The sequence below is a fragment of the Manis javanica genome, chromosome 2 (assembly GCF_040802235.1).
Source record: "Manis javanica isolate MJ-LG chromosome 2, MJ_LKY, whole genome shotgun sequence".
Lineage (NCBI taxonomy): Eukaryota > Metazoa > Chordata > Mammalia > Pholidota > Manidae > Manis > Manis javanica.
Window position 1 is genome coordinate 130918380 of NC_133157.1, and position 15233 is coordinate 130933612.

Sequence of the window (15233 nt, forward strand, 5' to 3'; positions counted from 1 at the left end):
GACTCCTCCTTGGCTCTCAGTCAGGAAAGGGAGTGAAGGCAGGCAGACAGGACAGGCTCGAGGATGGTGATGGACCTCAAGCACAGTCGTTCAGTGAAGCTTAGTGATGGGCATGTCATGCCACTGCTAGGGCTTGGCACTGCTGCTCCTGACGAAGTAAGTAGAAGCCAGGCAGCTGGAGGGTTGAATGCAAACAGCCCAGGAAAGGTGGTCTGCAGTCATGTGCCCTGAGGCTGGGACACCCTGGGTGACTCGGCAGGACCCATCTGGGCCTTCATTCCTCCAGTTCCCTTTGTACTATGTGAGACCAGATAATGATGCTGTGGATTCAGAGATCATTTTGAGAGTGGATTATCTTTATTATTATTATTATTTTGGTGACTCAATGTATACTGGATGCTTACCATATATTTTTGCACTTGGTGTGATTTACCTTTAATTGTGGGATAGCTGTCCTGGGTAAGTACTGTCCCTCTGCTTGTTTCTTATGTGTTTAAAGTACAAGCAATGGCTGCTCTTCCCAGACTTGCCAGCCGCCTGAGGCAGAGCTGCTCTGCCCTCTGCTTGAAAGGCCTGGTAGGCAGAGGGCCCAGAAGGAAAGGACCACCTACATGACTGCGTGGTAGCAACTTTGCACTCAGTGTGTTGGTGCAGGAGGTTTTATATCACAGAAACCTTTGTCTGAGAAGAAGACACTATTCCTGCAAGCATTAGGTGTTTGCAAAGTAGATGTAGGGACACAGAGAGCAATGGAGATGGAATCGGTCTTGTCACCAAATGTATTACCCACATGTCCACATGGTGACTGCAGTGTACTTAGAGTGTCCAGCTAAGGTCACAGGGTGAGGCAGGGGCAGCTGTGGGTTCTTAGGAGCAACTGTCTGCATAAATGATAGACAGCAGTGCGCTCCATCTTGGTAGAGGTGGGACCGGAGCTATCAACAGTGAGTGACTGCCAGTCTGCTTGCAATGACATGGTCCCCCTCATACCCACCATTACACCTCAGCACAGGGGGCACCTCTCCTGGAGATATGGGCCTCTGCTAATGGTCAGATTCCCAGGGCCTCAGGGCCTAGTGCAACGTCAGGCACACAGGAGGCACTTAATGAATGCTTGTTGCGTAAATGTTCCATGAAAGCCCCTGGGGAAGGAAGGATAGAAAGCAATGAAGAAAGACTTTAAGCTGAATTAAAGAACCCAGTTGGGTGGACATTGGATGGAGCATGGTGTTTGGACTCGTTTCCCATTCTAAGCCAAAAACAGATGCTCTGATCACTTTTTTCCATGTATGTCACCTCCAACCACCTTCACCTCCATCTTCATCCCCATCTATGCCTTTAGAAGCTTTCTACAAGTGACAGAAGATTTCCTGTTAGCTACTTCCTTACAAGGAATTCTTTACTGATTGAACCTTGAGTTTCCAGGTTCCCTAGTGAAGCCCAGGTCACCAATTCATTCCCATGTGGAGTGTAGCCTGTGCTCCCAGAGTTCAGGTTTGGTTCCCAGGCCACAACCACCAACCAGGGCACTAGGAGACCCATAGTAAGAGCTGGGGAAATGCTATTAAGGAAATAAATCACTTCTGTGTGAATGGGGCTGCTTACCAACCCTTCTACCCTGTATCTTACAGGTTCCTAAGAGCAAGGCTAGGGAAGCCACCAAAGTGGCTATTGATGTAGGTTACCGCCATGTTGATGCAGCCTACGTCTATCAAAATGAGGAGGAGGTGGGCCAGGCCCTTCGAGAGAAGATTGCTGACGGCACGGTGAAGAGAGAGGACTTATTCTACACCACCAAGGTGCCAAGTGTGGGGGATACCAAGTGGGCTGGAAGACTGGATATGTTATTTTGAAAAAACAACTTTAATCTTAGTGTCAATACCTTTTTTGTCTCCTAATGCTGTGAGGCCCATTATTGAAAAACAGAAAACAGCAAAGGCTTACTTTGATCCAAGGCATCTGAACAGCAATCAGCACTCGTATGACAAACCAAATTGGGCCCCATACACTGCATGTTGGACGGACGGAGCAAATGGCCACAGAGGAGGCCACTCCTTTGATTCCTCAGCGGACCCCTCAGGATGGAGCCAAATGTGGTAGACACATTATTCAGAAAATAGCCAGGCTAGGAATCACTTCTCCAAGTCAGTGTTGGGTGTATTGACATTTGTAACATTTCTTAGGTGGAAACCCTGCTCCAGTGTAAAATGGTCTCTACAGAGTGATCTGTGTGCATATGATCAGGATTTACTTGTGTTTAGACAGTGGCCCCTCAGCAGGACTGTCTGCAGGCATGCACAGTAGGACTGCAGAGCCCTTTGCCCTGGCCTGACCTACCTTGACTCCTTTCAGAGATGACTTGGAATCTCTTACACTGCTTTTTCTGCCCATCTCGGTTTCATTCCGTTTCCTTAGAGTCACTCAGATAAATGCCAGTGCCAGTTAAGGGTGTGACCAACACTAGCAACAGCCATGCAGCCCACTGCTTCTGATCTTCAGACCACAGTAGATTGTTTTGCTCCATCTTGTAACTCTGATGTTTAGTTTTTGTCCCAGATGTGGGAGATCACGTGCAGTTTTTATTTCTCTCGGTCACTGCAGCTTTGGGCTACTTTCTTCCGACCAGAGTTGGTCCGACCAGCCCTGGAAAGATCGCTGAAGAAGCTTCAGCTGGACTATGTAGACCTCTTCCTTATCCACGTGCCGGTTGCCATGAAGGTCAGGTTTGGGTTTGCCTTCCTCTGGTTTCCAAGACTATTTCATCACTGGTTTTGTGTCTCTATTACCTCATTCCAGCTAGATTTCCTGGGGGCCTTCCTGAGAGAGGTGGGACAGTGTGGTAGAGGGAAGTGCTGCATGAACAGACGTTTCATGACTGTTATGTCACCTCCCATTGAAACCTTTTTGTCCTTTTCTCAGGACCTTGAGATGGAGTGAAACTCATTCACTTCCCAGCCTTCACCTCAAAGATTTGGGGAGACTAGCGGGCAGGTATCAATGAGGTGCTGCTGTCTCTAGGTCCTCAGGATTAGTGTCCTCGAGGGTGAGGAATAAGGGCAGACGGCCGAGGTACGACGGGAAATCCCACCTCCCTCGGAACTCTCAGCCCAGACAAGATGAGGGTTCCTGGGATGGTCCATATTGTATGACCGGGGCCCCGCTGGGCTTCACGGATCCAACGTCTCCTATCCTCACTACTTCTGAGTTGGGTTATCGTGCAAACAGGATCAAAAGCACATCGGGTAGCAATAACGCTTGGTCCCATCATCCTCACCAGCCTATCCTTGTGATGGAAGATCACTTCCAACTGTAGCGGCATCCTTCTTTGTGAGGTTTAGGGGTGTGTGGGTGGGAAGGTGCTGAGGTACTTGGTTCCCGACTCTCACAAGATTCTGGGCTCCTTTGCCCTATATTTTCTCTTGCACACTCCCTCACCTTCTCTCTCTGTCTGATTAGTAACCACGACCTCGTGCAGGTGGCCTGACCAAGCGCCTTCAGCTCCAGGGAGGTCATTCTTAGACAAACCCTTCTTCATCCTCTCCTGTCTGTATTCCAGTGTGGGGAGGAGCTTTTCCCCAAGGATACCAGTGGGGAAACTATTTTACAGTGGACCTGCGGGAAACATGGGCGGTAAGTACTGGTCTCGACACCAGGAGGCGCCGTGCAACCAGGCAGAAGCCACTGGGAGCAGGTCAGAGGATAGGGGCTGTGGCTCCCTTAGTCGCCCTCAGCCTCCTTGCTGGCTTCTCCGGACCTCAGTGCTGTCATCTGCAAAGAGGATGAACAAGATCTATTTTAATCTCAACTTGCCTGGGTCTCAGTAGGGGTTTGTTTTCTGCACCAAGCAGGGTGAGCCTGTCTCCCTCTCAGGGGGATGCACAGAAGGCAAATTCGGGAAGAGCTGGAGCTCTACCTGGGACAGATTAGCACCATTAGCACCCCCAGGGTGGGGGGAACATCTGCCCTCTGAGTTAGTGGAAGCGGGAAGCCAACCCTTGCTTTCACCATTGCAGAGACTCCTTCACCGTTCTAGGAAAGAGGCACAAGTACGTCCTCCTAGTGAGAGTTCCTCTTTGACCTTGAGGACAATACCCTTTGTCAGAGAACTGTTCCTGCCTCATGGTGAAATAAGCACATGGAAGAGGGCGGGAGGCAAGAGGGACCTTTAAGAATCTTAATATCTACTTACTGTCCTGGCTGTGCAGGTCACAGACTCCAGGAAATACAATGTGTGTACATAGCTACAAAGTAGATGAGGAAATAATATATTAAGATGATAAAACTTTTGGGTTCAAACTGTCATATTATGTTAAAACAGATTTCCAGCTTTTGAAAAGTCCCATGTCAGGTGAAAGGGCCAAAGTGCATGAAGGGTTTGCCACCCGTTTCCTTCCTCCCCAGGCCCTGGAGAAGTGCAAAGATGCAGGTTTAACCAAGTCTATCGGAGTGTCCAATTTCAATCACAAACAGCTGGACATGATCCTGAACAAGCCAGGCCTCAAGTACAAGCCCGTGTGCAACCAGGTGAGCGCCCAGCCCACCGTGGACTCCTTACTGTGTGCTCTGCACACCCTCTTCCTTAACTAACGGCCACTGTTAATTCATGATGTGGACAGTACAGATGACTGTTCCTTCACTGCAGTAGGAAGTGCCAAAGAAGGAAGGTTGGATGGGGTGGGAAGCCTACGTATGTATTTGTGACTCAGAGGTGGCCTTGAGGTTCCTGTGAGCCACTCAAGGACACGAGCCTATGGGCTGATGGCAGGACTGATCTGGAGCTCAGGAAGGCTGTCAGGTAAGGGCACAGATTTTGGAGGTGTGGCTCTATGGGTGGTAATGAAACTCACAGAAATGGGTTAGCTCCCCCAGCAAGGTCACAGAATGAACAGGAGGAGGGCAGGATGTCAACATGTAAGGATCAGGCAGGGAGGCACTGGTTAGGGGACTGAATACGAGTTTCCAGGCAGGAGGGCAGAAAAGAGGAGAGTGTGGTGAGGGGCCAGCCAGAGGAGAGGACAGAGGCGGTTTAGGGAGCCAGGGGTGGGGCCTGCTGAGGAGCAGCCCATCCCCCAGGGATGCAGTGGACGTGGGCCTGCCTCCACGGCCCTATGGGAAGTCCCCCTGGAGCAGGTGCAGAGAAAGCACAGGATTGGGGAGTGAAGAATGAGTAAATCATACCAGAAATACTTTCTTAACTAACATATGCTGCCAAGCTGAAAACACTCTGATACTGTAGAGTTTTATGGCCTTTTGTAAAAAATGAATATTGAATTTCATTCAAGAAACCATTCAAATGGTCATATTTATCACCTTATTTTATGACTAATAATTATTTGTGAAGAATAATTAAAAATATGTTGAACTATGTCCCTGTCCCCCGTCCTTCATTCTCTCTCCCTTCTCCTCACCACTCTCCCTCTCTTCCACTCAATTTAATTGTAAAAGAAACTCAGCTTTTTAAAAAATTTTATGCACAATAGGTTTTATTTATTGATCCCTGTGACACAGTTTGACATGACTATGTCCTCCACTTCCTGCTTGGAGATTAGATGCAGAGGCTTGATCACACATGTATGTGTCAATGTGAACTCATGAAATTTAACAAATAAGATGCTTCCCACCCAGTGTAGTTACTGTTCTTATTTACAATCACTTTGTCCCCTTTATCGTCAGTAGGAGCCTCTTCAAGTGAGCTCCCCAGTCCTTGATGTGCCTCTGAGTCTTCCCTTTCTGCTTTGCTTTCTACAGTGTTAGATGTTCTAAGGTCAATTATTTGCTTGCAGAGAGTACAATCTGGGCGAAACTGTGTTTAATTATTTAAGACACTAAAGGAAAAAATCAGAAGAAAATTGTTTTGTGTCCTTGAAAACTGATAGCACCTGAGTTAATTTCCGAAGGTGCCTGGGAAAGATTTATATTATCATATGTTAAATATTTCTTCAAATGGCTTCCCGAATTTACATGTAATTAATTGGCTTATATACTCGGATAGCTGTTGGTCTTGGCAATTTACAGATGGAATGTCACCCTTACCTCAACCAGAGCAAACTCCTGGAATTCTGCAAGTCCAAGGACATCGTTCTAGTTGCCTACAGTGCTCTGGGAACCCAAAGAGACCCAAAGTGGTAATGAGAGCATCAGGTCTGAGCTATGTCAGCAGCTCTGTCAGTGATGATACACTTCTTACATTAAGTTTTAACTTGTTCTTACGGGAAGTTTCAAAGATAAAAACGTAGACACATAGTATAGTGAATTCCCACAAGCCTTCACTGAGCTTCACATTCTCAACATTCTTGGGTCTTGTTCATCCATACGAGCAAACTCCACTCCAAATGTTATCTTTAAGCATGGTATTATGGCAACATTTATACAGCCTCTCACATTGATTCTTTTGTTGTTGTTGTTGTTATCATTAATTTACAATTACATGAAGATCATTATGTTTACTAGGCTCTCCTCTACCCCAAGTCCCCCCCAACAAACCCCATTACAGTCACTGTCCATCAGCATAGTAAGATGTTGTAGAATCACTACTTGTCTTCTCTGTGCTGCACAGCCCTCCCCTTTCCCCCACCCCCCAAATTATACATGCTAATCATAATACCCCCTTTCTTCTTCCCTACCCTTATCCCTCCCTACCATCCCATTCTCCCCAGTCTCTTTCCCTTTGGTAACTGTTAGTCCATTCTTGGGTTCTGTGATTCTGCTGCTGCTTTGTTCCTTCAGTTTTTCTTTTGTTCTTATACTCCACAGATGAGTGAAATCATTTGGTATTTGTCTTTCTCTGCTTGGCTTATTTCACTGAGCATAATACCCTCTAGCTCCATCCATGTTGTTGCAAATTGTAGGATTTGTTTTTTTCTTACGGCTGAATTATATTCCATTGTGTATATGTACCACATCTTCTTTATCCATTCATCGACTGATGGACACTTAGGTTGCTTCCATTTCTTGGCTATTGTAAATAGTGCCATGATAAACATAGGGGTGCATCTGTCTTTTCCAAACTGGAGTGCTGCATCCTTAGGGTAAATTCCTAGAAGTGGAATTCCTGGGTCAAATGGTAAGTCTATTTTGAGCATTTTGAGGAACCTCCATACTGCTTTCCACAATGGTTGAACTAATTTACACTCCCACCAGCAGTGTAGGAGGGTTCCCCTTTCTCCACAACCTTGCCAACATTTGTTGTTGTTTATCTTTTGGATGGTAGCCATCCTTACTGGTGTGAGGTGATATCTCATTGTGGTTTTAATTTGCATTTCTCTGATAACTAGCAATGTGGAGCATCTTTTCATGTGTCTGTTGGCCATCTGAATTTCTTCTTTGGAACTGTCTGTTCAGCTCCTCTGCCCATTTTTTAATTGGATTATTTTCTTTTTGTTTGTTGAGGTGCATGAGCTCTTTATATATTTTGGATGTCAAGCCTTTATTGCATTTGTCATTTATGAATATATTCTCCCATACTGTAGGGTACCTTTTTGTTCTATTGATGGTGTCCTTTGCTGTACAGAAGCTTTTCAGCTTGATATAGTCCCACTTGTTAATTTTTGCTTTTGTTTTCCTTGCCTGGGGAGATATGTTCATGAAGAAGTTGCTAATGTTTATGTCCAAGAGATTTTTGCCTATGTTTTTTTCTAAGAGTTTTATGGTTTCATGACTTGCATTCAGGTCTTTGATCCATTTTGAATTTACTTTTATGTATGGGGTTAGACAGTGATCCAGTTTCATTCTCTTACATGTAGCTGTCCAGTTTTGCCAGCACCATCTGTTGAAGAAACTGTCATTTCTCCATTGTATGTCCATGGCTCCTTTATTGAATATTAATTGACCATACATGTTTGGGTCAATGTCTGAAGTCTCTAATCTGTTCCACTGGTCTGTGGCTCTGTTTTGTGCCAGTACCAAATTGTCTTGATTACTGTGGCTTTGTAGTAGAGTTTGAAGTTGGGGAGTGAGATCCCCCCAACTTTATTCTTCTTTCTCAGGATTGCTTTGGCTATTCAGGGTCTTTGGTGTTTCCATATGAATTTTTGAACTATTTGTTCAGTTCGTTGAAGAATGTTGTTGGTAATTTGATAGGGATTGCCTCAAATCTGTATATTGCTTTGGGCAGGATGGCCATTTTGACAATATTAATTCTTCCTAGCCAAGAGCATGGGATGAGTTTCCATTTGTTAGTGTCCTTTTAATTTCTCTTAAGAGTGTCTTATAGTTTTCAGGGTATAGGTCTCTCACTTCTTTGGTTAGGTTTATTCCTAGGTATTTTACTCTTTTTGATGCAATTGTGAATGGAATTGTTTTCCTGATATCTCTTTCTGTTGGTTCATTGTTAGTGTTAGTGTATAGGAAGGCCACAGATTTCTGTGTGTTGATTTTGTATCTTGCAACTTTGCTGTATTCCAATATCATTCTAGTAGTTTTGGAGTGGAGTCTTTAGGGTGTTTTATGTACAATATCGTGTCATTTGCAAATAGTGACAGTTTAACTTCTTCTTTACCAATCTGGATTCTTTGTATTTCTTTGTTTTGTCTAATTGCCATGGCTAGGACCTCCAGTACTATGTTAAGTAACAGTGAGGAGAGTGAGCATCCCTGCCTGGTTCCCGCTCTCAGAGGAAAAGCTTTCAGCTTCTCGCTGTTCAGTATGATGTTGGTTGTGGGTTTATCGTATATGGCCTTTATTATGTTGAGGTACTTGCCCTCTATACCCATTTTGCTGAGAGTTTTTATCATGAATGGATGTTGAATTTTGTCGAATGCTTTTTCAGCATCTGTGGAGATGATCATGTGGTTTTTGTCTTTCTTTTTGTTGATGTGGTGGATGATGTTGATGGATTTTCGAATGCTGTACCATCCTTGCATCCCTGGGATGAATCCCACTTGGTCGTGGTGTATGATCCTTTTGATATATTTTTGAATTCGGTTTGCTAATATTTTATTGAGTATTTTTGCATCTACGTTCATCAGGGATATTGGTCTTTAATTTTCTTTTTTGGTGGGGTCTTTGCCTGGTTTTGGTATTAGGGTGATGTTACCTTCATAGAATGAGTTAGGGAGTATTCCCTCCTCTTCTATTTTTTTGGAAAACTTTAAGGAGAATGGGTATCATATCTTCTCTACATGTCTGATAAAATTCAGAGGTGAATCCATCTGGCCCAGAGGTTTTGTTCTTGGGTAGTTTTTGATTACCAGTTCAATTTTGTTGCTGTTAATTGGTTTGTTTAGATTTTCTATTTCTTCCTTGGTCACTCTTGGAAGGTTGTATTTTTCTAGGAAGTTGTCCATTTCTTCTAGGTTTTCCAGCTTATTAGCATATAGGTTTTCATAGTAGTCTCTAATAATTCTTTGCATTTCTGTTGGGTCCATCGTGATGTTTCCTTTCTCGTTTCTGATTCTGTTGATGTGTGTTGATTCTCTTTTTCTCTTAATAAGTCTGGCTAGAGGCTTATCTATTTTGTTTATTTTCTCAAAGAACCAGCTCTTGGTTTCATTGATTTTTTCTATTGTTTTATTCTTCTCAATTTTGTTTATTTCTTCTCTGATCTTTGATATCTCCTCCTTCTGCTGACTTTAGGCCTCATTTGTTCTTCTTTTTCCAATTTTGATAATTGTGACGTTAAACTATTCATTTGGGTTTGTTCTTCCTTCTTTAAACATGCCTGGATTGCTATTTACTTTCCTCTTAAGACTGCTTTCGCTGCATCCCACAGAAGTTGGGGCTTTGTGTTGTTGTTGTCATTTGTTTCCATATATTGCTGGATCTCCATTTTAATTTGGTCATTGATCCATTGACTATTTTGAAGTGTGCTGTTAAGCCTCCATATGTTTGTGAGCCTTTTTGCTTTCTTTGTACAATTTATTTCTAGTTTTTGTCTTTCTTTTTGTTGATGTGGTGGATGATGTTGATGGATTTTCGAATGCTGTACCATCCTTGCATCCCTGGGATGAATCCCACTTGGTCGTGGTGTATGATCCTTTTGATATATTTTTGAATTCGGTTTGCTAATATTTTATTGAGTATTTTTGCATCTACGTTCATCAGGGACGTGTCAGAAAAGTTGGTTGGTAGAATTTCAATGTTTTTGAATTTATTGAGGCTCTTTTTGTGGCCTAGGATGTGGTCTATTCTGGAGAATGTTCCATGTGCATTTGAGAAGAAGAATGTGTATCCTGTTGCTTTTAGGTGTAGAGTTCTATAGATGTCTATTAGGTCCATCTGTTCTAGTGTGTTCTTCAGTGCATCTGTGTCCTTACTTATTTTCTGTCTGGTGGATCTGTCCTTTGGAGTGAATGGTGTGTTGAAGTCTCCTAAAATGAATGCATTGCATTCTATTTCCTCCTTTAGTTCTGTTAGTATGTGTTTCACATATGCTGGTGCTCCTGTGTTGGGTGCACATATATTTATAATGGTTATATCCTCTTGTTGAACTGAGCCCTTTATCATTATGTAGTGTCCTTCTTTATCTCTTGTTACTTTCTTTGTTTTAAAGTCTATTTTGTCTCATACTAGTACTGCAACACCTGCTTTTTTCTCCTTATTGTTTGCATGAAATACCTTTTCTCATCCCTTGACTTTTAGTCTGTGCATGTCTTTGGGTTTGAGGTGAGTTTCTTGTAAGCAGCATATAGATGGGTCTTGCTTTTTATCCATTCAGCGACTATGTCTTTTGATTGGTACATTCAGTCCTTTTACATTGAGGGTGATTATCGATAGGTATGTACTTATTGCCATTTCAGGCTTTAGATTCGTGGTTACCAAAGGTTCCAGGTTACTTTCCTTACTATCTAAGAGTCTCACTTAACTCACTTAGTATGCTGTTACAAACACAATCTAAAGGTTCTTTTCTATTTCTCCTCCTTTTTCTTCTTCCTTCATTCTTTATATAGTAGGTATCAGATTCTATACTTTTTCTCTATCCTTTGATTGGCTTTGGGGATAGTCAATTTAATTTTGCATTTGCCTCACAATTAGCTGCTCCACCCTCCTTACCATGATTTTACTACCTTTGGTGACAGCTATCCACTGCTAGGAACACTTCCATCTATAGCAGTCCCTCCAAAATAGACTGCAGAGATGTTTTGTGGGAGGTAAACTCTCTCAGCTTTTGCTTATCTGGAAATTGTTTAATCCCTCCTTCAAATTTAAATGATAATCTCACTGGATAATGTAATCTTGGTTCCAGGCCCTTCTGCTTCATGGCATTAAATACATCATGCCACTCCCTTCGGGCCTATAATGTTTCTGCTGAGAAGTCTGTTGTTAGTCTGCCGGGCTTTCCTTTGTATGTGATCTTGTTTCTGCCTCTGGCTGCTTTTAACAGTCTGTCCTTATCCTTGATCTTTCCCATTTTAATTACTATGTGTCTTGGTGGGTGTTGTCTTCCTTGGGTCCCTTGTGTAGGGGGATCTGTGGATCTCCATGGTCTGAGAGACTATGTCCTTCCCCAGATTGGGGAAGTTTTCAGCAACTACCTCCTCAAAGACACTTTCTATCCCTTTCTCTCTCTCTTCTTCTTCTGGTATCCCTGTATTGCGAATATTGTTCCGCTTGGATTGGTCACACAGTTCTCTCAATATTCTTTCATTTTTAGAGGTCCTTTTTGCTCTCTGTGCCTCAGCTTCTTTGTATTCCTCTTCTCTAGTTTCTACTTCATTTATTGTCTCCTCCACCGTATCCAACCTGCTTTTAATACCCTCCATCATGTTCCTCAACGATTGGATCTCTGACCTGAATTCATTCCTGAGTTCTGGGATGTCTTTCCGTACCTCCATTAGAATGTTGATGACTTTTATTTTGAATTCCCTTTCAGGAAGAGTCACAAGGTCCATATCATTTAAATCTTTCTCGGGAGTTGTATTAACAATTTTACTCTGGACAAGGTTCCTTTGGCATTTCATGTTTGTATATGGCGCCCTCTAGTGTCCAGAAGCTTTATTCTGGAGCTGCTGAATCCCTGAAGCAATGTCGGGGGTCGCAGGGGAGCAGTACCAGTGCCTGGGGGTAGGAAAGAGCTCTTCCCTGCCTCCTGGCTCCTGTGCCTGTCTCCATTGCCTGAGCCAGTGGGCCGGTCACACAGGTATGTTTTTGTCCCGGAGCAGCCAGATATGGATCCCTGCTTTCCACAAGCAGCCAGAATCCCAGTCTCCCCAGGAACTCTGCCTGTATTAACTTTCCAACCCAATAGTCATGCGAGTCTCATGAAAGCACCATGAAATGTAGGTTTGTGCTCCCAGCGCAGATCTCCTGAGCTAGGTATTCAGCAGTCCCAGGCCTTCCACTCCCTCCCTGCTCCGTTTGTCTTTCTCCCACCAGTGAGCTGGGGTGGGGGAAGGACTTGGGTCTGCGGAGCCACAGTTCTGGTACGTTACCCCATTCGCTGAGGTCTGCTCTTTTCTCCAGGTGTGTGCAGTCTGACGCCGTCCTCTTTCCTGTTGCTCTCTCAGGATTAGTTGCACCAATTAAATTTTCTAATTGTATCCAGTTTTAGGAGGAAGCCTCTGTCTCTCTTCTCATGCCGCCATCTTTAATCGCCATCTTTAATCCTCTCCTCTCACATTGATTCTTAGCTGTACAATTTTTGAGAGGTAGATGCAGTATAATCCACACCCCTATACAGTTACAGAGCCCTTCTACTTCCTGCAAGAATCCTTTGGTGTCTTTCTCCAACAATTTTTCCTCACCATTTCTCTGAATTTTGTGTTCAACTTTAAGCAGTTGGCTGTGTCCCAGCACCACCTCGTGTATAAGAGCAGGCATGGAGCACATATGCTTTTGTGTCTGGCATCTCTGGCTCACGTCTGTCTGTGGGGTTGATCTGTGCTGCTGCAAGTGTCAAGTTCATTACATTTATTGCTGCATAATATTCCTTTATGTGGACACAGACAGTACAAGTTGTCTCCATTCACCTGTTGATGGAATTATTGGTTGTTTCCAGTTTAGCACAACTATGAATGAATCTCTGTGAATATTCATGACACTATTGTAACCATACCAACCATATACAGCTACTTCTCTCAATTGTCTGAGAATTAGGAAAAAGAGGCTAGCAACACTACATTTCTAGTCCTACACCCTCAGTCTGTGTGTGTTTGCTATTTTCAGGGTGCAAGAAGACAGCCCATATCTCTTGGAGGAACCTGTATTGAAGGAAATTGCCAAGAAACACTATGGAAACCCAGGCCAGGTTGCCCTGTGCTACAAGCTGCAGAGGGAGGTGGTGGTCCTGGCCAAGAGCTTCAATGAGAAGAGAATCAAGGGGAACTTCCAGGTACAGGCCGGCAGTCCCTCCCAGTGAGGAGCGCGTGCCAGAACAGGAGCCATGTGTCTCTCCTTGCAGCATGCAACCACGTCCCTTCATCCCACCCACCTCTCCCTGGGTGCCATAGGGGCAGCAGGATGGGGGAGCATTAGCCTCAGGGTCCTAGGTGTTACAAATCCTGGTCCTGGCTTTGACATGTCTTCACACGGTACTGAGCACTTTTCCTCTCTGATTTTCATCCATTCTGCAAATCCTTGCTTACAATAAAGACCTTTGACAACCCTGGTTCCTCTTCTTCCCCTCCTCTACCTGAGGAGCCCCTATTTGTATTTCAGTATCAACCTAAATGGGATTGCCTGCTATGCTGAAACATCCGGGAACCCATAGCACTTGGCATGGCTCTGTTAGGGAGGCTGTCCTGGTCTGGTTAGCCTACATGGTGTGTTCCTGTGCCAGTGTGCTCTCTGGACTCAAACCCTACATGTACACCTCCCCGGGTGAGCTCTTAGAGCCTTTCTGCAGCGGAGGTCTGGCAGGTAGCAGGCTAGATATAAGCTTCTAGACTTTCCTAGTTAGCAAATGAATGAGTGGTTTTTCCCTAAATGCTCCCCATTTATCTCCCATCCCTTGTATCAATCAGTGTCTTCAGCTTTGTCCTGAGCCTACAGAGAATGGTGAGAAACTGCATCAGTATTGCCCATTTTAATATGAGAGCCAAAATTTCATTGTGAGTTTAACATTTGGAAAACAAGATATTTCGAGCCCACTATTTATGATTCAGTTGCTCCAAAACCCTCACCCATACACTGAGTTCATTCAAGTTATGGAAATACCTGATAGACAAATCTATATGTCATTGTTCAACCAATCATGAAAAAAATCCCATTTTATATTTCGATTCAATTCAACATGTTAATCTATATCCCCGTGGCATGGGGTATATTTCAAGATGAATGACAGATAAATAGATAACAGATAAAGGCACTGAATTTTCCATGACATTGTCCCCTGGATGAAATACTGAGATTCTTGCTTTTGTATTTCTTACCCAAAATCTGTCTGCTTTGCTATTAATTTACTCTCCACTAGGGGCTGTTTATTGTCAAATAAGAACAAATCTGAACTTAAGTAAGAAAGACTTATCTGAAATGAAGACCTCTCTGAATGTAAGATCTGTGAGCGTGTCTAATGTCAATTGGAAAGATTTTCCCACTGTGGGAAGAGTAAGCTCATCTGGGAGGAGAATTGTGGGGGTGGTGACTGCTGATGAGGAATGCTTCTGTGGGGTCACTAGGTTGTACGGCAGCCTTACAGGGGCATCACTTCCTTCCAAGCTCTCTTTAGTTTACAGCTGCATCTAATTCTAGAGGTTGGAAGGCAAACCTGAGAGAAGTTTTTCCTCAAGTCAACTGGTGTATATTCCTGATTGTCCAGCTGTCCTTTTGTTTGGTGGGGGGAGTTTTTTTTCCTTTTCTTTTGCAGGCACCTCACTTGGAAAGGTTTAGGGTGGGTGAGCCTTAAGCCTCTCTTTTGTGAAGTGGAGCAGAGGAGAGCGATAGGAAAGTGCAGGCAGAAGGGCCTTGTCTCTGCCCAGCTGGCAAGGCCCCTGGTTCCCAGGCAGAGGCTATCTGATCTTTCCTTCCTTTTAGGATTTTGACTTTGAACTCACTCCAGAAGGTGTGAAAGCAATTGAAGGCCTCAACAGAAATTTCTGATATGTTAAATTACCATCGTAAGTGATGTGATTTCACAGTTGGTTTTCTGTTGCACGGAGTTTGTCAGAGTCACTAAGCTTCCTGAAATCAGGGAGGCAGGCCTGCTCTCTGGTGAAGGACTGACAAAAGAGCTCCCTGCAGACCTCAGAACAGAGGTCAATTCCAGGGCCCCGTCTGGGACCCAACAGTAAAGTGAGCCGGGCCCTGGCCAGACCAGGAGCAAACCAGCCAGCAAATCTGTGAATTCACTGCTGCCTGGG

General features: G+C 44.1%; 1 pseudogene; it reads left to right on the plus strand.

Moving 5' to 3' along the window:
- Window positions 1–15233, plus strand: part of LOC140847882 (aldo-keto reductase family 1 member C15-like) — a 15744-nt pseudogene continuing 511 nt past the window's right edge.